Source organism: Adiantum capillus-veneris, chromosome 16 (genome assembly GCF_014529385.1).
Source record: "Adiantum capillus-veneris isolate H3 chromosome 16, ASM1452938v2, whole genome shotgun sequence".
NCBI classification, from domain to species: Eukaryota; Viridiplantae; Streptophyta; class Polypodiopsida; order Polypodiales; family Pteridaceae; genus Adiantum; species Adiantum capillus-veneris.
The window spans coordinates 18,759,917-18,786,535 of NC_140946.1; positions in this window are offsets into that span (position 1 = coordinate 18,759,917).

Sequence of the window (26,619 nt, forward strand, 5' to 3'; positions counted from 1 at the left end):
CTTGTGAGGACAAGAAGAGAAGGGACAATTTATGCATCATACTGGATGTGAATGCGCTTCTCATAAGGAGGTATAAGGTCTCCATCTACAAAGGAATAGCGAGAAGCAGTACTCCTGATTGGGCAAGATCAAGGTATCAGGTAGTCACTGGGCCAAATGATACAGGAAAGATGCAATTTGAATATGTGGTCAGGCCCAATGCATCAATCTTTTTGCATGCACTGCTGCAAAGAGCACAAGTTGCACTATGGAGCTGCATGACCCAGGATAATCTAGCACTTGCTTTGAGTGCATGATTTCCTAGGCTAAACAAACAACTTTTCCTCCATATTATCGATCAAGAGGGGTGTAGAGAGGCGAGCTTCCAGCTAAATGAAGTTCTTGGGATCCCTCCATCTAGAGATAACGCAAAGCCCATATTTTTCAAGTGTTTGAAAGACTTTTGGAAGCACTATCCTAAGTTCAACTCTGATAATACACTGGTGGTGGATGACACACTCTACAAGTGTCAGCTCAACCCTCCCGGGACTTGGGTCTGTCCTGCTTCATTTGAACCAGCAGAGATTTGTCAGTCCCCAGTTTACCTGGTTAGCACATTGTTCCCTTGGTTAGTCAAGTGGACAGTCTCACCCAGCCCTAATGCTTATGCAAAGATGAACCAGTTTGAAAATCCTTCGAAAATAGTGTCTGCTCGTGTCATCAGCCACTATAGAAGTCAACCAGAAGTATGTAGGGAAGGTTGATTGTGATTATGGAATCATGTATAGAGCATTTTGCACACTGAATGTACTTGCGATTACTATACAAAAAACTTACCTGTTCAAAGTTCTCTAAACTTAATGATTGAATGATGTAATTTTATTTTGGTGACATGATGTTGTCATACTCTGATAGAGTCCTGCTACATGGCACACATAATAGCATAGACAGGACCATCGGGCTATTATTACACATAGTTATGCTATTATAGCACTCATACTGCAAGAATTACTATGGACATAATAGCATAGATAGGGAGATTGGCCTCTTTTTACACACACTTACGCTATATGGCACACATAGTGCTCTCAATATGTAATATATCTCTTTCATCATACCCACATCATATATCATAGACAGGAACATTGTGCTATGTGATACACACACTTTTACTGTATAGCACACATGTTGCTATCTTACTACAATAGAGTCCTTTTACATGGCACACTTATAGCATAGACAGGGACATTGGGCTATTATTACACACACTTGTGCAATATAGCACACATAATAGCCTAGGTAGGTGGACTATCTTGACACATTACTTGGCTACATATAGCACAACTCCATAACACCCAATGGGTAGCTATTCATAAGAGGAGATGTTTAACTTGAGAGTTATTCATTGTAAGAATGAGACATGTTTACCTGAGATTCATCAAGAAAGTGAATGGGATGCTCTTGATAATGTTTTCTTCCAATCGTTTCCGACAAATATCTTGGCTAACTTTTTTCAAGGTGCAGCATGTTCACAATAGTAACCTCATTATCTCAAATGTGTGTGATTCTATGCTATGTGCTCTCCGTGGATGTGTGCTATGTGATACATAGCACAATGGACATGTGTAAGGAGGTACTGAATGGTGAAGGCTATATAGAACATAATATAAGCCTGTTAAATAGGTGTCATGCTGCTTCATAGGGCATGGCATTGTAAATGGTTTCATGTAGTTTCGGAGATAAATAATATGTCTTTGAGGTAGCATCTACCAAAGGCATGTCAAACTTGATTGCCCGAACAAGGTGAGAGTACAGGTTAGTAACTCCCCTATCATCAAGTAGAGTTTAGTGATTTGGGTCCCCCTCTTGCTGTTGATAATAACACCTTGTGACAACATAAGTGTTTTTATTACATTTGTTTCTCCACTTATCTCTTAAGATGCAATATTCCATCCATTTTCTCTTTGTACATCTCAAAAGAAAGAAATCTACACCTTCTTGGTACCTCAGTCTCTTCTGGTACCTCAGAGAGTGGTTTCAATGCCTTATGTGTCCACTTGCCTGCATATGATTTGCTGGAACAAGTCCTCCAATGGCCCTTCATGCAAGCATCACAAAAACAAGAAAGCCGCCTAGTCCTTAATTGAGTAGGATCATGACGACAAAAGCCTGAAATGCAATGGAGTGATCGAGATCCTGGTACTCTCTTACAACCCCATAGATTAGACCTGTCCACTTCTGTCTCTTTTACTAGACAAAATTTCCTGTTTATAGTAGGACTTGCTTTAGTGGATTGTGCATAAGAGCTACATGCAGCATTGGACATTGTTCTCATAAAAAATGCAACCACATCTATAGCTTGCCTAAGAAAAACTCCATTACTCTTGAGTTGTTCATGTGTAAGGGATATCTTTATCACAGTGCCAACGCCATCATGCTCCCCCTTGCCATGGCCAGAGCCAAAAAAATTCCATGTCATCTTTGTACCTGTTAGTTGGTAATATCTAGCAACAAAGTAAAATGGCCTTGCAGCCTTGAATTGCGAGGCTGCACCATCTGACCACACCCAGTGCTTCTTGAAATTCATCCCCTTGTATATAAGCCACTAATCACAAAGAAGAAAACAATGCTGGACAAATAGCGTAACATGTTGCCTATCATCGGAGATGTAGAAATGCATATGCTTGATAATACTGTCATCTTCGTTGTCATGCATGTACGTTATGTGAACAAGGATGGTGCATTGATCTGTATGCCAATGCATGGATTGTACTTCATTTTTCTCTTTGAACGAGTAATTTTCAGCAAAGTCTACTACAGATATAATGGTACCTGAAGGAAACACCTTCAAACATTCTCTGTATTGATGTGCCTGCCATCTATAAGTGGAATTGTGCTCGATGAAGATTCTGATGTCATCTTTTATCCTCCCTTTCAGCTCACTTAAAGACACCTGTTTAAGTGACAACATCTTTCTCTTACTTAGACCATGCTTAGTTTGAACTTTAATGTCCTCGAAGACTTTGTAGTGGGACTGTCTTTGTCATCTCTGCACGTTCTCGTGGACAAAGGCTGAGCTTTTCCACACCATAGTTTTTGCATTGGCCCATCAAGCAGGTGTGTTTATGGAACATATCCCCCTCAACCTTTGTACATACGCATGGTTCCCTCAACTTCGTGATCCCTGAAAATGAGTGCTCAACAGCAAGACATTTTGCATTCACCCCATCTGATTTGCAAACATTGAATTTACATGTACATGACCTCCCATAAAAACCAAAAGCAGATGAGCGCATAACATTAACGCATCTTTGAGATACATCAGTCGTATATGATAAACACAACAACAAGTATTTCGATCTTTCAACTTTCGTACGAACCAAGGATTCAGCTTCTCAAAGGACCTTTGCCCAATTGTCACATGTAGGTGGCTATCTTTAAACTTCAAGAAATACTATGTCTGCTTGAAAAAAAAATGCATTCGAATTACATTTTGCTATATATCACACATAATAGCATAGATATAGATGCATTGGTATAAGTACATATAGCTATGCTACATAGCACAGATAATAGCATAGATAGATAACTCAGCTTTCATTACATGCTCAATTTTGCTATATAACACATAATAGCATAGATACGGATTTTTAGCTGTTATTACACACACATCACACAGGTCCGCTATATAGCACACATAGTGCTCTCATATTATAACACAGTTCTTCTACATAACACACAAAAAAGCATAGACAGGGATATTGCGCTATTATTACACATATCACACTTTGCATAGCACACATAATAGCATAGACATGGATACCGTGCTACTATTACACTAACATCTGCTATGTAGCACACATAGTGCTCTGATAATATTATATAATCTAATAGCACACATAATACCATAGATAGGTATATTGTGCTATTATACACACATGTCTGCTATATAGCAGACATGATGTTGTCATACTCTGATAGAGTCCTGCTACATGGCACACATAATAGCATAGACAGGACCATCGGGCTATTATTACACATAGTTATGCTATATAGCACTCATACTGCAAGAAACACTATGACATAATAGCATAGATAGGGACATTGGCCTCTTATTACACACACTAACGCTATATGGCACACATAGTGCTCTCAATATGTAACATAGCTCTTTCACATACCACACATCATATCATAGACAAGAACATTGTGCTATTCTTACACACACTTTTACTGTATAGCACACATGTTGCTATCTTACTACAATAGAGTCCTTTTACATGGCACACTTATAGCATAGACAGGGACATTGGGCTACACTTGCGCAACATAGCACACATAATAGCCTAGGTAGAGACAATGGACTATCTTGACACATTACTTGGCTACATATCACATATAGTAGCATGTACACAACTCCATAACACCCAATGGGTAGCTATTCATAAGAGTGAGATGTTTCACTTGAGAGTTATTCATTGTAAGAATGAGACATGTTTACCTGAGATTCATCAAGTAAGTGTATGGGATGCTCTTGATAATATTTTCTGCCCATTCCGAAAAATATCTTTCTTGTTTGGAGACACCCTATTGTGCTCTATCCAAAATGTAATAATTGTCTGCTTCAATTCCTCCAATAAGGACCCAGCATTTCCAGACTTCCTTTTGCATAAGTCGAACCTCTGTGTACTTGACATAGGATCGTTGTCAAGTCTACCCAAAGCTGAATATAATTTTTTTGGATGAACATTTAATAGCTTTGCCACTTTATGTAGAGTAACACCTCTACCTTGGCTCCCATTATCATGCAGTAATCCATTCACCAGCATGCTGAATGTGCTTCGTTTTAAAAACATCTCGTCAGCTAATTTTGGAATCTTTAATTCCTGTAAGGAGACCTTGAGTGCAGAAATAAGGCCATTTGCAGGAAGATACAAATCTTCATAGAATGCCAAGATTCTATCATCATTGAAAACACCTTGAAGGATTGCATTCTTATCTTCTTTCCCGTAACTATGCAACAACTGTTCTCACAATTGAATGAACATATAATGTATGTTGATAGTATGTTGCTTTTCCTTTCATCGTCGTCCGTCCTCCCTTTACAATCTTCCCTTGAGATCTTCTTCCGAATCTTCCAATGTTGACGCTTGGCTGTACTTGCTTTCTTGCACGACATCGCTTTCTGTACTCATGTGTAGCCTGCGCTTTATACTTCCTCACTGCAATAATTTCATCCTAATTTAGACAAGCCTTTCTCTTGGAGTGCACCTGCATATGAACTATATCTACTCCATGTGCCTCATCATAAAATCCTTCGTCCACCATCTTGGAACAGTCTGCACTAGTTTGAAATGAATGAAGTCGTACAAAACTTCCTGATTGTAATAGTGAACTGAAATCCATTTGTGCTGCATTCTTGAGTTCAAGAAGCTCCATTGCAGCTTGTGAGGAGGTATGACTGGAACCAAAGCAAGAGGAAAAGAGTCTCCATCATCCATATTCTGAACATGAGAGTAGGAGAGAGAGAGAGATGGAGATGGAGATGGGAATTGGAGGACATCTGAGAGAGAGAGAGAGAGAGAGAGAGAGAGAGAAGAGAGGGGGGGGGGGGGGGTGAGGGGGGGGGGGGGGGGGGGGGGGGGGGGGGGGGGGGGGGGGGGGGGGGGGGGGGGGGGGGGGGGGGGGGGGAGAGGTCCACGCGTTCTAACCGCTCCATGTCTTTCAATCCGAGTAGTGGAGTCGTTAAGTCATTTATCTTACCAATATTCTTTTGAGAGAGAGAGAGAGAGAGAGGGAGAGGTCCACGTGTGCTAACCGCTCCATGTCTTTCAATCTGAGTAGTGGAGTTGTGAAGTCATTTATCTTACCTATATTCTTTTACCAATATTCTTTTAAAAATTATTGACTTAAAAGCCCAGCTATGGTGCCATCCATAGCATCATACTTGGTGTCCATGGACACCAGGTATGTAGACACCATTCTATGCTTTCACCCTGCAACATGTATCCAATCCTCATCTATCCTACCTTGCTTCTTCTCTCTAGTAACAAGCTCAAGATCTCTCTTGTTGTGAACCTCCTACATTTATAAAAGTTAACTTAAATTGATTGATAATTAAAAGCTATTTTGAAAATCATTAAAGCTTGAAAAGATAAGTCAAAGTTACAAATAATGCTCACAAAAGAGTGTATAGGTGGAAGTGTGGTCTGCAAGGCTTTGTATTCTTGGTACATCACCGTCTTGATCTCTACAATGATCGGGGCCCGCCGACCGATTGTAATATTTGATCTATACAAAAATAGATCCAAAGTTTAGGACTGTTCTCAATCACATCATTTTTAAAACTATGCTATGAAAAACTATGAACATATAGTAATAAAAGTGGCTAATTGATACATATGAATAATATGAAGCTCATTTCATGATTAAATTTTTAGTATTACATACCAGCCATGTCAAAGATATTGTGCCTACTTACGTTCCAGTTTTATGTCATTTTGATACTTAGTCAGATGTATCACTCAAATGATGGTTGTATACATTTGTTGTCTTATAGGTCATCTTGGTCTTTTGTAGACACACAAAGTACATTTCATTTTATTTCATTTCTCTCTATTATTTATCTCTCTCTCCCCCTCTCTCTGTCTCTGATTCATCTATCTCTCTATCATTTATCTCTCTCTCTCTCTCTCTCTCTCTCTCTCTCTCTCTCTCTCTCTCTCTCTCTCTCTCTCTCTCTCTCTCTCTCTCTCTCTCTCTCTCTCTCTCTCTCTCAGTAATTAATAACCATGCATTGTCATGTCACTATCTTAAAAGCTTGGCCGTTTTCTTTAGCACTTCTTTTAGATCCCATACCATACCAAACTCTTGCTCTAACTAGGAAATCACAAACTTTTTTGAGGAGCTCTATCTGACCTCTACATTACAAAAATCCATATTAGAACAAGTCCATAGTTATGAAACATTTAAAACAACACGTCAATACTTATATCCAAAGTATGTGTAATTGAGATATGTAAATCTTTACCAATTGTCCTATGCACTGAAAAACTGGCATCCACCTCAGATGGGCACGATCCACCCATCCGTGTCGATGTCATAGGTGACGTTGTAGGAGCTAATGCGTGTCTGAAATGGTCCTTGGTGCTTAAGATTGGGCCTTGGTGAGGGCATGGTAGACACATGGGACCCCAATGAAGAGGAGGGTGTCAGAGTTAGAGAAGGTCTTAAGGCTATAGAAGTATGCCATCAGAATCGTCAAGAGAAGCGGACCTATGTGAATGAATTAACAAAAAAGTAATTAGATGAGTGCTTATGGAAACATTGCAGTTTTATAGTTAGAGACTAAAGTAGTAGCATGTAGCTTGGTCCATCTATGGGAGGCCATCATTTGGTGGCAATTGAGTAGTCTATGTTGTGAGTAGTACCAGTTGGCTTTGGAAGAGGAATCCTACTATTATCACAAGTTTATCACATTTTGGTGACAAAATGGTATATTTATATGCAAAATATATATACATACACACATATTGTACATAAATGAGATTCAATCTGTGTGTTTGTTCTTTATGAGGTCTTGAGAAGACCCCTCGTTTGTGCGTACAAGTCTCAACGTCTTTTCTAGATGGTGTAGGTTAGCTTCTAACTCCCCATTAGGGAGCTGCTCGTACTCTATGATTTCCTCTCTCTATCTTTTGCTATCTTCTCCCTTAGAGCTTGTAACCTCAATGGTTCACTCAAAACTATGATTTTTCTTATGAGCGTTCAAAAAATATACATACAAAAGGGTGTTTTAAATTAAAAAAGTGAAAATTTTGGTACTACATAAGAGGTCTTTTTATTGAGAAAAGTGGTATAAGGGATTCTATATACCTTAAAAATAAAGAATAAGAGATTTAATAAATACCTCTTGAATGCACGTTCTTTACAAGATCTTTATATAGTGCCCCCCCCCCCCCCCCCCCCCCCCCCCCCCCCAAAAAAAAGAAGAAGCTTGTAACAAGCCCTTCCAAGCAGTAGTAGCTCCATTCAACCTGAGGTGGGAACCATCAAAATGACCTATTTGAAGATTTTAGGTTTTAGTGAGTGATTTGATTTGAATAAGATTAGAGACAAAGAAAACCATGAATAGAATATGCTAGATTGCTTTCTAACTTTTTCTTGGATTTGTGTTTTTTGCTTTTACTTTGCTTCTTTTGCTTTTCCTCATCCTCACTGGAACTAAAGGAAGAAAATTTGTTGAAACTCTAAAGATGAAGCAATTTTTGCATAGTTTGTAACCAATCGGCAATAAAAAATTGCAAATCCTAAGAAAATTTGGAGCTCTTTCAAAATTTTAGGAGGATTTCATTTACGGATGGTTTTCACTTTGGATCAATGAAATATGAGGGCATGCACACATAAATTTATATAGCCAAACAGTAATTTTGATCTTCAAAAAATTACACTTGATGTCTTTAGCATGTAATTTATGTTGCCAAAGAGTATCAAACACTTGCTTTAGATGTTGTAAGCTCTCTTCCTTAGATGCACTATGGACTATAATTTCATCGAGAGAAATAATGAAATATTTGCCTACATAAGGTTTCAAAACACCACCCATGAAAGTAGCCGGAGCATTGATTAAACCAAAAGGCATTTTAAAAAATCATAATATCTAAACCTTGTTGTGAACGTAGTTTTAGGTATATCAACAAGTCTAATCTTACTTGATAATATTCTAACCATAAATCTATTTTCATCAATATATATACATGTGTGAGTTTATCTAATAACTTATCTATCTTTGGCAATGGATACTTATTCATAAAACTAATCACGTTAACACCACAAGAATCTACGCACATATGTATACTACCGTCTTTTTTCTTTACCAACAAAATGGAAAAAGTCCATGAAAGGGCTAGGTTGAAAAAACCCTTGAGTGAAGTAGTCAGCAAGCTAATTTTCCACCTCAATAGCTTTAGAATGACTCAATTTGTAAGGTGGTTTACTAACAGGTTTACTACCTACAACCATATCTATGCCATGCTGCACATAACTTGTCGACAATAACCAAGACAGTAAATCTTATGAAAAAACATCATTGTATTCTAAGATTTCCTTCAATCAATTAGCAACATTTTCTTGTTTTGACGACTGAGAATTAGGAAGAGAATCAGAAGAGAAAAGAGAAGCATGCAGCATTGAGAAATTTTTAAACATAACAGAATCATTATCAACATTTCATAACAAATGACACAAAGAGCAACACAAAAAGAGTTGTTATATTCTATCATTGGCAGAGAGCTTTAGAGGCTTGGTTGTAAAAATGAGTTGTGAGAAAGATACATTTTTTCCTTTCAAACAGCAGCACATGTGTATCATTGGATTCAAACATAAAACTGTTATGATCATATGTATGATGTAATGGTGAACTTAACCCATGCACCCACTCCCAACTCTACATCGTATTTGCTCTATCCATGTCTATTACCTAAAAATTTAAGATGGTATGATATCCCTAGATCTCAAGAGATACATCTTTAACTTGCATTGTAGCATCATGGCCATTTATCATAGCTACCTTGTAGTGGTGAGAACTAGATTTTTGAGGTAGATTGAGATGTTTCACTAACTTATAACTAATGAAATTGTAAGAATATCCATTACCTTGTGACATTGAATGTAGCCACGTATTGTCCACAAGCTCATGTAGGCCAAATGTCGCTTGCCACATAGAGGCAGTGATGCAACTCTTATGAACCACTTCAATAAGTGTCACCTCCATATTGGATAACAAGAAGAGGAATCTAGGGGAAGCAATTGCACTATGTGCATCGCTTTTTTCTTACCTTAAGCAACAGATTTTCTCTTGGGACAATCCTTTTGCCACAACCACTTCCCATGCAGATAAACCATAACTTATCAACACATACATTTCTCAACACATACATCATTGTGTCTTTCACTCAACTGCAACTCAATCCCAAATACAAGTGCAACTCTGCAAACTTCTATTTCCCATCTGTGCTTCTGAGTAATTGGTAGGTGAAAGTGGATGATCATATGCCTTTGACAGTTTGGTGCAAACCTTCTGTTGCTTGAATAGGTGGAGGGAGAAGATAAGCGGTGGACGATGTTGATTAGCTGCAAGGGTAATTTTCCGAGCGAGGGCGAGAGAGGGAGACTAAGGCTTAGTCAAGGGCTCTGTGCGAGAGGTCGGCGAGAGCAAGGTCAATAGGCGGGGCGAGGGCTAGATAAAAAAAAATCCGAGGGCTGGATAAATAAAGGGAAGAGGCATGGGGTCGATAGGGGGGCGAGGGCGAGGGGTCAAGGGGGGCGGGAGGGGGGCGAGGGCTCGATAGGGGGGGGGGAGAGGAGGGCAAGGATTGGATAGGGGGCAAGGGCGAGGGCAAGGGCGAGGGCAAGGATTGGATAAGGGGGCGAGGGCGAGGTGTAGAGAGAGGGGGGTCGATAGGGGGCGAGGGGAATTAGTGGCGAGGGTGAGGGAGGTAAGGGCGAGGTGTAGAGAGGGGGAAAGGGCGAGGGCTGGGTAGGGCACGAGGGGAATTAGGAACTAGGGGGAAGGGAGGTGGGGCGAGGGTAAGAGATGATAGGGAACACATTAAGCAAGGGGACAGTGAGGGAGAAAAAGAAAGAAAAAGAGTGAGGGAGAAAAACAAAGAAAAAGGCCGAGATAGAGAGATAACAGAGAGCGAGAGATAAAGGATGCCAAATAAAGGTTGCCAGGGATAGAGAATAAAATTTTTAGTTGTTATCTAATTAGGTTATGGATTCTCATTAACCAGAGATGGGTGCTATTGACCAGATGGGGCTACCCTAAAGATTAGAGGAAATTCGCCCTCGAGAAAATTCCATTGCACGTGTGCGCGAGAGAGGGAACAAAGAATCAAATGAAAGGAGGAAGGCATTAGGATTGAAGTATTTTGAGGAGTATTCGAAAAGAGATAGCACCAGAAGGGCAAAGATAGAGATGTGATCGTGTGAGAGTGCATTATAAGTTAGAGACGGAAAAGGGAGATGTAGCCGAGCAGGTTTAAACGTTGAACAATATCCAATAATCACAGATCTATCCGACGAGACTTGAACCTTGAACATTACAAGAACAGAGAGGCAGCAGAGACAGAACAACAATAAAGTTGGATTATAGTAGTACTCCAAAGACCCACTTATCTATGAGAGAAAATGATGCACGCAGTGAAACACGGGGAGATTTTTAAGATAAGAACTGTCATGAGGAAGATTGGTGAAGAGGGGAAAATGGTAAGCCAGAGAGAAATATATAGCTGAGGAGGGGATAATCATATGGTGGTGGATGGATATCATCATTAGATTTGTATATAATCAGGGTGAGTGATAGCACTTAATCCTTGGTCCATTCACCATTGGCAAAGGAACGCCTGCCTGAGTGACTAACTGGACAGCCCCCTGTGGCAAAATCTCTTGTACCATGAATGGCCCTTGCCAAGCTGGGACCAGGTTCTTAGCTTTCTTCAGATACTTAGCTTGATAGAGTAGCACCAGGGAACCATGCGTTATTTTTGGCTTTCGGAGATGGCGATCATGCCACACTTTGCGACGAAGTTGCTCGGCTTGGAGAGCATGTGAAGCTAACCTCTTGCTCTCTTCTAACATTGAGAGACGAGAGGGGTTTGCTGAAGCAATCCCCGTTGTGACATGAACACTTCCCACTCTTGTCGAACCTGAGTTGATATGGTGCAATTGCTTCTAGGCCGAAAGTTAGCTGGAATGGTGTGTAGTTAGTGGTTGCCTTGAAGGAGGTGCGATAAGCCCAAACTGTGCCGAGGATAGCCTAAGCCCAAGATATTGGATGCAGGTGTGTGACAAGATTTCTTGAGAAGCATGATTAGCACTTTGTTAGTGCTTTTAGCTTGCCCATTTGCTCTAGGATAGTAAGAGCAAGACTTGCAATGAAAAATCTTGTAATTCGTGAGGAGTGTGGAGATCAGGTCGTTGACAAAATGACTACCTCGATCACTGGTGACTTCCAGAGGGCACCCAAATCTGCAAAAAATATTTTCATGTAAAAATTTTGAGACAGTGGTAGTTGTACAGTCGATGGTAGCCACCACTTCGACCCATTCTGTTGCATAATCTGTTGCTACCAGGAGATACTTACAATTGCCAGGTTGAGCAGATGGAGTAACTGGACCAACAAAGTCCAAGCCCCATCGCTCAAAGGGCAACCACTCCATAAATACCTACAGAGGGCAATTTGATTGCTTGCTAGGCTTGGGTGCACATCACTGGCAGACATCACAAATCTTGACATGAGCAATAGCATCTCTAAATATATAGGGCCACCATAAGCCTGCCTGTAAGATTTTTTGCATCGTGATGTGACTAGGGTAGTGGCCACCTGTAGGACCACTATGTGCATCCTCTAGAATGTGGTCTACTTCATAAGGGGAGATGCACCTGCGCAGCACACCATCTGGCCCAGATTTGTAGAGTTGTCCGCCAGTCAAAGAAAAGGGTCTAGACTTCAGCAAGAGTCTTCTTTTTTGCAAGGGAGAAGCATTCTCAGGATATAGACCAATAGAGAGTAGATGTAACACATCTCCATACCATTCTGGGGTTGTGTCGACCTTAAAAAGATGACTATCAGGAAAGTCATCATCAACCCCAGTATTGGGCTCACATGTGTGGATGCGAGAGAGATGGTCGGCCATGACGTGTTGCTTGCCTGACTAAGAACTACTTTGAAGTCAAACTCCTGGAATATCAGTAGACACCTCCAGACTCTTCCTGCAACTTGGGGTTTATTCAGAAGATAGCGTAGCGCATGATGATCTGTGATGATAGTGAGCTGAACCCCTAACAAGTAATGATGAAACTTTTGTAAAGAATACACCATAGCCAAACCTTTCCTTTCTATGGTGCTGTAGTTGCAATCTGCTTTGGTGAGCAGGCAACTTGCATTGTGAGCAGGGGGATCGAGGTTGTACTCTTTACTAGGCTGAGTCAGCACAGCCCCCACAGCCAGTTGACTGGCATCAGTATGCACATGAAAAGGGAGAGACCAATTTGGAGCCACTAAAATAGTTGCTTCAGTGAGGCACTTTTTGAGGTATTCAAATGCTTCAGCCTCAAGTTTTGACCATTTAAAGGGTACTGTAGCACTAGTAAGTCAGGTCAACGGTTGAGCCACCTGTGCATACATTCGTATGAACCTCCGATGATAGCTTGTGTGACCTACAAAGCTCTGAACACCTTTCGGGTTGATGGGAGGTGGTAACTTTAAGATTGCCACGATCTTCTCTAGGTCAGGTGCTAAACCTTTGGCAGACACCACATGGCCTAGAAGTGTGCCCTCAGTGACCAAAAAGTGACATTTGTTAGGATTAAGTTTTAGCCATGCCTCTCTGCACCTGAGGAAGACAGAAGAGAGCTGAGCTAGGTGCTCCTCTAGATTTTTCCACTGGGGTTGAACATTGAGCACCTGAGAAGGTTAAAAAATCGTCCATGAATATGCGAAGATGACCCGTAAGTAAAGGATAGAATATAAGATATACTGCTCGATTGAAGGAAGGTGGAGCGTTTTTCAACCCAAACGACATCCTAGTATAGATAAAAATACCCCAGGGAGTCACAAAGGCCGTTTTAAGCTGATCACCTGGATGGATGCCCAACTGATTATATCCACTGAACCCATCCATAAAACTGTACAATATATGCCCTGGTACATCTTCGAGCACACGCTCCAATGAAAGGCGTGGGGAAACCATCTGGGATAGTTACCTTGTTCAGAGCGCGGTAATCTACGCACACACGAATTTTATTGGACTGCTTCTTGGGCGCTATCACCATGGGTGATAACCACTCAGAGTGCTCCACAGGTATAATGATCCCTGCCTCTTGCATTTTTTCGAGCTTTGACTTGACAATCTCTGCATACTTTGGGTTGAGCTTGTAAGTTTGGCCTCTGACAGGCTTAGCCCCTTCAACCATAGGGATTGTGTGGAGACCCAATTCTGGTGGGATCCCTTCCAAATCCTTGTAGGACCAAGCAAAAACATCCTTAAAAGAGTGTATAAAAGAAACTACCTGATCAAGTAATGCGGGATGCTCCCATAACCAAGCTGCTAAGAGGACGTGCTGAGGGTTGTCAGGGTCGCCTAGGTTGACTTTTTTGATCGGGTCAGGAGGTGTAACTGAGGAGGGTACTTCAGAAGTTGAGAAGTGAGATGCCTCTTGGAGCTTTGAGACATCATGTGCTGGTGTTTGATCGATTGGAAACTCCACATACTCTTCTTGTAACCATCCTGGTGGAAGCTCCTCGAAGGGTAAATCTTCAGACACAGACATAACAGAGTGCTTTTGAGGTGGCGGGGCGTCCGACCTGGGAGATGTTAGAGGAAGGGAGGAATCATTGGCGATTTCATGCAGAGGAGATATCTTCCCCCTTCGGTGCTGTGTTATAGGTTCCTTGAGGCCGACGGCTTTTATCATAGGAACATTTGAATCATGAGAATCATAGACTAACACACTTACTTCTTCGACTGGTACATTGTCTGTTGTAGGACTACTGTCTGCTGTAGTCCTTGGGACATTGGTGTCCGCTTGAGGAGCTGGGAGAGAGAGTGTTACCGGCATATGTGAGTTTTGAATAGAGACCACATAGCATGGCATTGAGGTGGTAGCTTCCAACCACTGCAGCAGGTCTTTGTCAGACCCGTTAGGTGGGATGGGTTGCTCAAGGTCGGGGTTGGACTGTATTGACAATAAGCTGTGATGAACCACTGGATCCATACCTCCTTCGAGCCGAATTGGTTGTATGGGGGAGCCAGGAGTATGTATCCACATGGCGTTTCCTCAATCATGAAGTGCCTTAGTATGCCGCAACCATGGTCTACCAATCAACAAAGTAAATCCTCCCTCCACCTGAGGAAGACTGACCACCACAAAATCCAAGCTAAATGTGAAGTCTTGTAACATCAGAGGCACCTTCTCTACTATGCCCACAGGGTAGACTGTCCTCTGGTCTGCCAATGTAACACTGAATGGAGCAGGGCGGATAGGCTGCAGACCTAAGGCCAACATAGTAAATTATGGCATTAGATTGATCCCATATCCACCATCCACTATGACGCCTGAGAATTGATGACCAAGAATAGACACAGTGAGACGAGGACTTTTGTAATCGGTGACGGGAGCAGCTGGATATGAAATCATGTAGGACTCCAAGGGCTGCATAGGTAGGTGCCCGCCACTAGGCCCTGCACCAGGGTACAGAGACTGGATGATGGAAAGGGTGTCACTTCTAAAATTTGCATCAAGTCGAAGCATGTCGTACAGTGACACTTGCCGAAAGGTGTTTTTCAAGATAGACTCTGTTGTAGGATTCACTCCTTTGATTAGATCTTGCTATGGTATCTTAAGCTTCTGCAAGTCCTCTACTGCTTCCATGAAAGCACCATCAATATCTAATAGAAGCGAGGTAGGTGAGCTCTTGACACTACCTGCTGGTTTGTCAGCTACTAAGGGAGTTTGACTCATTTGTGTGACAGGAGATGGAAAAATTGGACTAGGGAGGCTGAGGCCAAGAGCATCTCTCTGTGCCCGTGTGAGCACACCAGCCGGCTCTTCCACTTGCTTCAACCCATCTCGAGAGGCAACTACAAGAGTGGAAGGCGGGGCCTGTGGAATGGTGCTTACTATGATGAGGTTAAGCTTTGGGAATGTAAACTCCTGCTGCTTCTGGTTTGTGCTTGTAGATGTGGATTCTCGTTGTTTTGGGCAGTCCTATATATAGTGATCCTTAGCTTCAGGACAATGTCGGCAAGGAGGGGACCCTTCTGGAAATGGACATTTGCTCTGATAATGTCCATACTCTCCGCACCTGTAGCACAAAATTGGCTTATTGGAGGGGCGAGGTGGCCTCTGCCCTTACTGCATGGGACCGGATGCTGACGTGTAAAAGCTTTGGGGAACTGAAGGAGTACTAGTATGATAAAATCTGGGACATGCAAAGTTGTTGTGCATACCTTGCTGCATAGGAGGTGTTGTCAATAGAGGTGGCAATGGGTTTTGATTGCCATAGGGTGAGACCATGTTGGATGCAGGTGCTAGCCCTTGTTGGAGAGAAGGACCTAGACTTTGTTGTATTTGCCACAATCCCTTGATATAGTAGCAATCCTTGTCTTCGTGCCCAGATTTTTCGCAGAAGTGGCAATAAGCCCAAAGGGGACAGTCGTGTGGAGGATGTCCTGGAGAGCGACAAGAGTTGCACCATACAATAGATTTAGTCTCCTGCTGAGACCAAAGCTCTTCTAGCTCTCTCTTGATTTGATCCAAAGCCTCAAGATGTGGTGGTTTTTCTTGTTTAAGAGAGATTGATTTCTCTTCTTGGAGAGTGCGTTGTAGTGTTAGGGCTTCAAGTTCTTTGCGCAGAGAAGTCAATGGATCAACGGGACTTTCCAAAAACACAGAGGGAGTCTCTATGTGAGGGGGGTTGGTGAACAGATTCCTAGCCCCCTCTATCCTAGTAGCAGTTGCGATGAACTCCTCCAGAGTGGCGTCGGTTCGGAGACTCTCTTGGAGTTTTTGCTGAGAGGTCTTGGGAAGCGCCTTCTCTACCCACTTCTTAACCATACACCGGGTTGTTGGGGAAGCTTGGCAACCAGAGACTTGGTTTTCGTCATAAGTTCTGCAAAAGTCTCCTCTGGCTGGAGCACCATGTTGGCCAACTCATCCAAAACCTTCTCCTGATAGTCACCTGGCTTGAATGCTGCACATATGTGTTGTCTTAAGGTTGCCCAAGTTGCAAAATGGTTCTTTGCAAACTGGCTGTACCATTTGTCTGCTAAGCCATCCAAGGTAGATGGAAAGAGTACCAAATAAGCATCCTCTCTATTAAGACCACGACCCCTACAGAGAGATACAAACCTCCTTGCATGGTCGTCAGCATCTTCTGAAGAGAGTCCTTTGAAGGTAGGGAACTTGATGTTCACCTTGGCCAAAACACTTGCCAAATCCTCCATGGCCCCTTGCTCAGGAGCTCGTTGATCAATAGCCTGCTCCTCAATAGCCTGCTGTAGCAGAATAGGAGAGAGCTTTACTGGAGAAGGTGATTTGGAAGATGTGGAACCGGATAGAGGAATGGGGGATGTCCTATGTGGAGGTATGGGTGATGAGGTTGATGGACTTCTAATAGGTACCAAGGGTTGTCTTATGTTGTAGTACTTCAGAGGACTCAATAGTGCGCTTTGACGCTCGACTGACCGCCTTGTATGTGTCATGCAGCGACCACCAATCCAACCAAGCTTTGGGCAAGAAAACCTTGAGCTGGATGAAGACTGGTCTAGACTCTACTAGACTAGGTACGTGACCAGACCAGGCTGGTGGACCAGGGACGAGGAGGACTAGACCAGGGTTGAGGAGGTCTAGACCAGGGACAAGGAGGACTAGATGAGGGTCGAGGAGGTCTAGACCAGGGATGAGGACAGGTTGGACCAGGGCGAGAGATGACTAGGGCGAGGGAGGACTAGACCAGTTGGACCAAGCGAGAGGAGAACAGTGCAAGGCAAGGTAGGCTAAGCTAGATAGACCCAACTAGCTTCAAGATTTGTACCTCACAGAGTGAGATTTCAGTTGAGGTCCCACCGTGATCGCCAAAATGAGAGCACCTGTAGCGCAGATAGTGTGTTGTGCTCTGTACAGTGGGTGTTCCTCAGTTCAATGTGCATGACTACCTCACTAAAAACAGATTGAAAACAGGAAACGATAGACAACAATTGATCTCACAGAGACACAACAGCAACAGTAGACCACAACAAATGGCTCGACTATCTCAAAGAACTGATACAGACTCTAGCATGGTAGCACACTCAGATCGAGCCCGGGACTCTCAGGTACAATGGGGTGTCGAGGCTCAGATGTGCAGGGATGGTGAAGACGTGCTTTGTGTATAGAATCTCTCTAGACAACTACGTAAAAAGATCACCATGACCAAATCGCTACTCCTCATATATACAACCATAAAGAGCCACCAACGGCTCAAAAATGACAACATCTAAGTCTATCTCCACTGAGTGGTGGTGGTGACCTGGCCACGATGTCCACTAGACCACCGTATCCTTGCCATGTGTCACTGCCCAGCGAGGCCGTCCAGTGTGAACCGACCGTCTAGTGTGAATCGACCAGACCAAAGACCAACTGTAAAGTCCAAACTGTACTAACTGTCCTCTGATAGTGACATTGTAGTTGTACTAACTGTCCTGTGAAAGTGACACTATAGCTTGCTACACTTATCATTAGTAGAAAGAATTTTTTTTTGTAAACTTTCTCGAAAGCAGCCCATGTGTGCAATATGATGTCCTTCTCCTTGAGAGACATCCACCATTTATAGCCTTTGCCTTCCAGCTTCAAGCTAGTTTGTAGTGCCTTGACCGCATCCGAAGTCCGACAAAACTGGTGAATATCATCCCATTTACTAAAGAAGATATTTATCGTATCTTTGTTATATTCTTTCTTCTCGGCCCAAATATTGGTGGGTTTGTGTTTTTCAACAACTCACCGACCTCTTTTTGAGCAAGAGTTTGCAATAGATCGAGATTGGAGACTTACTGCAATAGGCCACATGTAGAATTTTCAGGCATCTTGAGCTGAAGCAGTTGACTAGTAGTGCCCTTAGCCTGTTGATTCATGAATTGCACTACTAGATCATACAATGTGGTGACATTATCATTCACATTCACAAAATTTGATTCAAAAATAGTTATGCGTGATTGTAGTGCCTTATATTTTTGAAGGTCAAGCAAATGTATATGATAGTTTATGCTAGTTTTCCATGAGGGGATTCTCCATGAGAGTATCCCACTATGGGGAACAATAGGCTTGACAGGAAACAACGGATACTCAAAATCAAAAGTATGATGCATATATATGTATGAATTTACGGTGCAGTGTAACGATCAATGAGAAAATGTTACCTTGTGAAAAAGGATGTCTTACGAAATAATAATCTCCTTGTTTATAGCTCGACAGTCCTCATTGTGGACGGATAGCCTGCTTCCATTTTCCAAGCTTGAAGGTCCTTCATGCTTCCTTCAACTTATAACGTTAGGGACGTGAAGCCATGTCAAGCCTTGGATTGCTTGCTAGTGCAAAAAGAAAAAGCCATCGGATTCAATTAGCCTTGCCAAAAAATCCCCTTGCCAAATTCAACTGCTTTAAGATTTAAGCTCGCTTTCCAAATTAAATTTTTGTTGCCGAATTGCTTTGTTGACTAAAAAGGCAAACGAAGCCTTGAGAATTGCCTTGAGAATTTCGATACCATGAGCTTACCTTGAAAGGTTGTTGAATTAAATACTGAAGAGCCTAGAGAGCTTGGAAAAATTCATACTCCTTGTCGAAGCCATGAGGTTCAATGTCTTGTCCCAAACCTTGGATGGCTTGCCAAATTGCGAGTTGTTTTGAAGATTGGTGTGTTGGAAACAGACTCCCCGGTTTCTCGTGAGTTTGGAAGCACCCCCGAAGCTTGCGATGATTGCCATGAGGGTTTTTTTTTTTTTTTGGGGGGGGGGGGACTCTTGGTGTCCTGAAGACCTTTTTTTTTGGAAGTCAAGCATCACGGCGCAACTACGAGTCTGTTTCCCTCTCGCTTGCATCGCTATCCGCCATAGCCAAGCTTGTGGGCCTTAAGTTCATACTTAAGGTCCCCCAAAGGATTTTTTTTTTTTTGTCTGTGGTACACCGAAGGATGGAGGGGGGGTTGGGGGAGGAAGTGGCAACTCTTGGTGTCCCAAAGACCAAAAAAGTTAACTTTGGGTGACCTTGAGTATGAACTCAAGGGCCACAAGCTTGGCTATGGCAGACAATAATGCCGGCGAGAGAAAAAAAAAATTCATAATTGTGCACGTGATGCTTGGCTCAAGCCACACAAGAGACAAAAGTTGAAGCGCTCTTCAGCATGAATGTGCAAAGCTTGAGCTTGCATTGTTTGGTGCAGCTCTTGCATGAGCACACAAAAGTAAACTAACAAAAGCTCCACTACCCGGCTCTCATGCGAGTTGAGGCCCTCCTTGCTCCACCCAACCATCCTCTTTTCTACTTACAAAAGGGCTGCCACACCACTTCCCATTGGGCTGTGTGCCCGAGCCCTTGGCCTCACACGACATAAGCTTGATTAACTCATCATACAACTCTAGGATATCTCATGAACAAAAGCTTAACACTTGAGAATCAAACCCCAACTTACAAAGCTTTTTACATTAAGGAGATGCACTATGTGTTTTGTAAAGCTCCCCTCGACTCTTCCTTCTTCTTCCACACTTCCTATTCCCCACGAGTCCCCCCCCCCCCCCCCCCCCCCCCCCCCGCTAGTCCACCAGCCACGGCAGGATCTCCAACACATTGAAAAGGTTGGAGGTTGGATAAGGTAGGCACAATAGAGCAGAGCTGATTACAGGAGCACAATGGACAATGGTGGTCTAGAGCTTCAGTGCAATGCCTTGTGCTAACGTAGTATATGATAGCATTATCAAAGTACAAAGAGCTAGCAGAGTTCAATATAATTGAGCTCACCCAGAAGAGAGAGAAGCAGGAAACGTACCCTAAAAGTATGGTACTGCGAAAACAGTTGGGAGACACTTTTGGAAAGAGGATTTTGGGATGCAAGTTGTCACAAGGGAAGGCAGAGTTGAGAAGAGCCTCAACGCTGAACAGCGAGCGCCCTTCTTGGAGGGGGTGATGGTAGGAGGATGCCAAATATTTTGATGATCGTCTTTGTGCGTTGGGTGAGTCAACCAATACTCTCAGATTACATGCTTAAGAACGAGATGTTACTATTACATGGCTATTTTTCTAGTAAGGGTTAGCCGTATGTGCAAAGCAACCTTCTTTACTAGAGTTTCTACAATGTGACAAGAGCTTCAGCGTGAGGCTAAGTTGAAACAAGAGGAACAACACAAAAGCAAGTAGTGGTGATGGTAGACATAATAGCAAAATTAAATGTGGTAAGTCAGAAAAGAGATAATGATGGTGATGAGGGTAGACATGATCAACATGTGAGAAGGTATGAAAGACAAAGAGACCATGACAGAGAGAATGAACATAGAAGGGATTCTAGCCATAGGGATTCAATGATCGAAGGACTCACAAAGAGCATGATGATCACAGAGACGGATACAATGGATATGTTGATAGTGATGACGATGATGAATAGAGAGACCGAAGCAAGAGGGATCAGATAGTAGAAACCGTAGCTCTCATCAACCACATGAACTTGACGTATTTAATGTTTTCAATTGAGGCCAAAATGAAGCAAGCAATGGTGATGATAGACGTGATAGTAGAAGTACACATGGGAGTCAACATGTGTGAAAAAGTCAAAGAAGAGATGATGATGGAGATCGGGGTAGAAATGATTGACATGTTAGAAGGTATGAAAGATGAGAAGACCATGACAAAGAGGATGAATATAGAAAGGATGATATCCACAAGGATGTAGTGATCAAAGGACTTATAGAGAGCATGATGTTTGCAAGGATATATATAGTGGATATGTTGGCAGTGATGACGATGATGAATGTGAAGACTAGAGCAGGAGGGATTGAGGTGATATAAATCCTAGCTCTTCAAAAGAGTATCACCCACATGAACCTGATCTATTCAATATTTATTGAGGTAGGGTTTTATGTATCATGGAACAAATGCTTTGTGCAGCTTGTGGGCTTTCATGATTGAAAGGAAGGAATTGTGCATGTGTCGCAAATTGCCACATGTATGATTTCTAATACATGTTGAGCTAGGGTTTTATGTATCATGGAACAAATGCTTTGTGCAACTTGTGGGCATTCATGATTGAAAGGAAGGGATTGTGAATGTGTCGCAAATTGCCACACGTAGATTTCTAATACATGTTGAGCTTCCTAAGTACTTCATCAAAAGTTGCTCAACAACATTTCTTGCTAGTATTGTTCTGCCTAAAATCAAGATTGTAGACAAGCAGAAACACACGCTTTCTCTTCCTGATGAAAGAGGGAAGAATATAAGATATGCAAAAGGATCTTGAGCACGATGTGAAGATGAAAGAAGAGGAACAACACAAAAGCAGTGATTGTGGTAGACATGATAGAAAAAGTGACGCCACAGTTGACACAAGGGCATAAGTCGCGGAAGAGATGATGATGGAGATCACAATATATACATGGTCTACGTGATGATGAAAATAATCGACATGAGAGAAGTATGAATGTCGAAGAGACCATGACAAATAGGATGAAATTTGAATGTAGCGACAAGGATGCAGTGGCCAAACGACTCACAAAGAGCATGATAATTGTAAGGATAGATATAATGGATATGTTGGTAGTGACAATGATGATGAATGCAAATATAGAAGCAAGAGGTATTGAGATAATAGAAAGCCTAGCTTTTCAAAACGGCATCAACCACAAAAACTAAAGTTGGTTCAATGTTTAACCAGCTTTCTATTCAAAATGTAGTCTCTTAGAGCATGTTGATTACAAGATTTGTCTAATACTATTGTGATAAGGATTTGAATGCAAAAATTACAAAGACTTGAATGCAAAATGACAACGGAAAAATTCACATGGCCCATGACACCGACTTGAATATCAAATTACCAGAGAGAATTTTAGGTTTGTTATCTTGTTCTTAAATACCATGAATATATAGTAGGAAATGAATTATTGCCTCTCAACCTAGTTATATACCTCTTTTACAGACAACCTTTGAGCTTAGTTTCACATTGGTCCATGGACCTACATTACTGCTCATTGGGGAAGTGTTTCATCTTTTTTTTAAAGTGCAAAACTTATTCTTAAGAATACTAATGTTCTCTAAAGTGGCATCGTCTTCCACTTGTCTAATGCTTGACGACATATATGATGACGAGTACGTAAATCATGATAGTTTAAAATGCATTAGGATTCATGTGGCTAGGTTGGAGGTTCAATGAATTTGACCAAAATATGTTGGTCAATGACATTTTCGTCCCTATGCGAGCGTTTACATAAATGATTTACATGAAAAACCGAATGAATGCTAGAGTACGCAAGTAAAGGGAGTTTGTAATCCATATAATTTAGGTCTTGGCCCAATTTTTAGACTTTCAAAATGTTCTAGTATACGTAAATATATCTCCCCTTTTATAAAGGTTAATTATCGACATTTCTCATCAATGTACTTTTTGTATCTATCATGTGCTGATATTTTGACGAATAAGTTTTAGCATATACGTATGACCTTGGAGAAAATCCTTGACATGCTGAAGTTTTTCAATTGCTAACTCCACTATAAATGGTGATTCAAGTTGAAAAATATACATAAGCATGAAAGGACTAAATCCAATCGTAACATGCTTTACACTATTATAAGAAAATTCTAAAACGGAAAGATAATCATCCCAATTCTATTGCTTTTTGTTAATGTATGCTCTTAGCATATCCTCTAGCACTTGATTATTAACACTTTCAATCTGGCCATTTGTTTTTGGACGATCTGGAGTACTGAAGTTGAGTTGTGTGCTAAATCATTTAAACACAACCCACCAAAAATGACTATTTAACTTGGAAGCACAAACATTCACAATATTATTGGGCAATCCATATAGTCTATACATATTGTCAGTAAATAATTTTCTTAATTCTAGAGTCTTAACTGTGGACTTGGTTGAAATAAATTTGCAAAGCTTAGACAACCGATCTACCAAGTCTTGTTCTCGTATAGTGGCTGGTAAACCCATCATAAAATCCATAGAGATACTCTCCCATTTACCATAGGAAATATCCAAAGGATGCAAGAGACCTCTTGCTTTCAGCCGCTCTGCTTTATTAACTTGATATCTTTGGTAATGCAAGACATAGTTTTGAACATATTTATGTAAACTTGGTCAGTAAAATTGTCATCGTACGAGGGTATAACTTTTCTTTATACCTAGGTGCCATGCACTAGGATTATCATGACATCCATAAAGAATTTGGTACCCAATGTCTACTTCCATCAGTACACAAACTCTCCCCTTATGGAGTAGATACCCGTCTATGGAAAAATTATTCCATCTTTGCAGCTCATCACTCAAAAGAGGAGAATTGAGTATGCAAGAAATAGGTACACTGCTACCATTGAGGAGAGAAGGATCCCTCATTTTTACATGACTCCACATCTTGGAGTATTTTTCACCATGCTCATATTTTCCCTTTAAAGATTTCCAAAACTCACTTCGAAGCGCTGTAAAGAGAAGGGAGTTGATCTCAGGTATACACACATTGTATCATCCCTTCTGATGTTGGAGCTTTGTATCATTCTCTTGAAGAATCTTTGTCCATCTGGTCTTTTCACCCTTCAAATCATTTTATTGTGTAAACCATTTTTTACTCTCATGGTCAAACACAATTTCACATTGAGCCCCATAGAACTAAAGCTGTCATGTTTTCAAAGAAGGCACTATTGCATAGAGTTCTCTTTCATAAGCACAATAATTCTATTGTGCACAATCAAGTTTCTTTCTTTCAAATACAATGGTCCTTCCCTCTTACAGAAGAATCGCTTCAATAACACGATCACTAGTATTTGTTTCTAACACAAACGGTTTCATAGGGTCCACAATAGCTAAAATAGGAGTGATAGCTAATGTGACCTTGCAAACATCGAAGCTTTTCTAATGAGCTTCTCCCCACTGAACGTTTTTCCTTCCAGTCTTTTATAGAAGCAACAATATGAGCATAGTTTTTAATAAACTGTCATGACAAAAATTTGCTACATACCCTAGGATGTCCTTGAGAAAAACGATAAAAAATTTGCCCAAATATGGTTTAAAGCACTATCTATAAGCTTCATGAAAGTAGCTAGCACATTGGTCAACTTCAAGGGTAACCAAACTCATAGTGTCCAAACCTTGTTTGAAAAGCACTTTTGAATATATCAGCTAGTGTAATGCGTACCTGATGATATCCTGATTACAAATATATTTTTGTAAAAATATAAGCATGGGTAAATTTATCAAATAAATCATCCATTCATGGTAATGAATACTTGTTCTTAAAAGTATTGAAGCCACAACAGTCTACGCACATGCACATACGATGTTAGCAACGGCTAACACAGGCATCAAGCGGGAGATATGCTATGGTTGTGCATAATATTTCCAACACACTTTGTATAAATCTTGGGCTCACTTGGAGTTCCAAAGTTGTATATGCTAGCCTAGAGGGCTCAAGCTTAAACCCATAGTAGAAGGGATTGTGGTGAAATCTTTTAAAAGGAAGCCTTTATGCAAGGAGGCTTCATTCTTGAATATCCACTCTTAAGGATCCACTTTTGAGAGCTCCCTCTCTCTTGAGTGTTCACTCTATGGCCTAGCCTTGAGCTTAATGTCCATGCTTAAGAGGCTAGTGCTAACCATTGTAATTAGAGTAAGCTCTTCTTGATTAATCTAATTCCTATTTTCTTTTTAGTCTTATCTTCTCTACATTTCATTATGTCATGGAGTAGTATTGCACTCTCATTATTTTAGATTTGAGAGAGGTATGTACTTCTTGCTATTAACCACTCATAATCTTCTACAAGCATTTGATTTGTGATATTTAGCATCACTAATTAGGTTGATTAAGTTGGGTCTTAATCTTCTAATTAGTGTGTGTGCCCTATTGTTTGCTTGTGTGTAGATAGGTTTTATGAAACTCTAGCACCATTCACCTCGTGTGTGTAGATATTGATGAAGCGTCGTGATTGACATGTGGTAATTAGTGTGTGCTTATCATTAGTGTGCTTGGGGTTTCTAGTCTATGGTAAGTCGGACTTCGGTGGACTTGATTTGTGTAGGAGTTGATTGATTGGTGATTAAAGTAGGTTTAGAGTTAGTCTTGCCATGGCTAATATCTACTTGCATTGGAGAGGTGATGTCTTAAATCCTCTATTTTTATTCATCCAATGCTCGTGCTTCCATGCCCTGGCCGGGTTGTCGATCCACGGATTTGATAATTTTGTGTGGGTTGCAATTAGGTCGTGCGTGCTACAATGCCTCCCTACATACGACTATTATTTTTTCTTCATCAACAAAATGGGAGAAGCCTATGGTGAGGAATTATGTTGAATGAACTCTCTACTCAGGTAATCAACAAGCTGACATTCCACCTCAATAGACTCAAAATATCTCATTCGATAGGGTGATTTACTAATGGCTTTACTACCTACAACATCTATGCCATGTTGCATAAAATGTGTACGATAACCCTGGTGATAAATTGTTTTGAAACACATCTTTGTCTTCCATTAATAGTTCTTTTGATTTTTTAGCAACATTTTCTTATTCTGGTGACATAAAAGTAGTAGCAAGAGGTGAAAGAGAAGAGAGAGAAGAATGCGACATTGATGAAATGTCTTTTATTAGATCATTACCAACATCATCAAAAAAAATGACACAACTAGTAACACAAAAAGAGTTTTTCTATTTCATCTCAAGACTCGAGAGTTTCATAAGCTCAACCTATACAAATAAGTGGTGAGGAAGATGTTGGGTTTCAGGCCCCGCGGTCGGGTTGTGGCCGGCGGGCACCCGTCCACTTACTCATTCATTGGTTATAATTAAGAATAAGGAGTGAGAGGGATTCTTCCTCTCATAGCTCCACCAAACACAGTGTCTCCTGC